We start from the raw sequence: 283 nt of genomic DNA on the forward strand, positions 1-283 counted from the left end.
CACTATTCTTCTGATTATGTACTGGACTATGGCCATTTTCCCTTAAAATTAGCTAGTAATCTGTATATTTAGGCAGTGTATGGCGCCAGATGCGGGGGTTTGACCAGCGAAGTAAACTGTGGGGAAGTTACACGAAATTACATTTCGTAACTCTCCAGACACTATTCTTCTGATTATGTACTGGACTATGGCCATTTTCCCTTAAAATTAGCTAGTAATCTGTATATTTAGGCAGTGTATGGCGCCAGATGCGGGGGTTTGACCAGCGAAGTAAACTGTGGGG

The sequence above is a fragment of the Triticum aestivum genome, unplaced genomic scaffold (assembly GCF_018294505.1).
Source record: "Triticum aestivum cultivar Chinese Spring unplaced genomic scaffold, IWGSC CS RefSeq v2.1 scaffold77676, whole genome shotgun sequence".
In the NCBI taxonomy this organism is placed as follows: Eukaryota; Viridiplantae; Streptophyta; class Magnoliopsida; order Poales; family Poaceae; genus Triticum; species Triticum aestivum.